A 681-nucleotide genomic window follows, 5' to 3' on the forward strand; every position below is an offset into this window, starting at 1 on the left:
CCCACAGCCCTTATTTATGGCCTACTTGCTTTTAGGGATTCTTTATTGCCTTAAACTAAGGCTACAAGGAAGAATGTTTATAATCACTAAGCCTAAACTGGTAGTAATTCAATTGACAAATCTTGTCTCCTAGCAATCTTAAGAACATTGTTAATATAAGTATTAAAACTACCTATGATTACAAGTAGAATAAAATGTAACTAATATATGCCTTCTAACTTTTAATAAAAATATACTAAAGTGTAGGAGAGTCAAAATCCAAAGTAAAGGGATACTAATAAAATCATGAATAAATCAGAAAATGATTCAAAAGGAAAAAAAAAAAACTAGGGGCCTGTGTATAGAATATTATCTTCCCTTGTAGCTTTGCCATCCAAGGAAAATAATTCATTGTTGCTCTGCAAAAACAATGAATTCTTCATGCGCAGGTTTCCTCGTGTCTCATTTATTTATTTTAATTCCTCGATTAATATGTCTCAATTTATTCATTTTAATTCCTTAATTAATTATGGCTCTTGCCTTAATCCGGCATACTCAATATCATAGGATTAAAGTCTATATCTTATTTTAAATACTATCATCTTACTTGTTGTTGTTGTTGTTGTTAAGTGCCTTCGAGTCGGTTCCGACCCATAGCGACCCTGTACAGGGTTTCCGAGGGTGTAAATCTTAACGGGAGTA

The sequence above is a fragment of the Chrysochloris asiatica genome, unplaced genomic scaffold (genome assembly GCF_000296735.1).
Source record: "Chrysochloris asiatica unplaced genomic scaffold, ChrAsi1.0 scaffold00054, whole genome shotgun sequence".
Classification (NCBI taxonomy): domain Eukaryota; kingdom Metazoa; phylum Chordata; class Mammalia; order Afrosoricida; family Chrysochloridae; genus Chrysochloris; species Chrysochloris asiatica.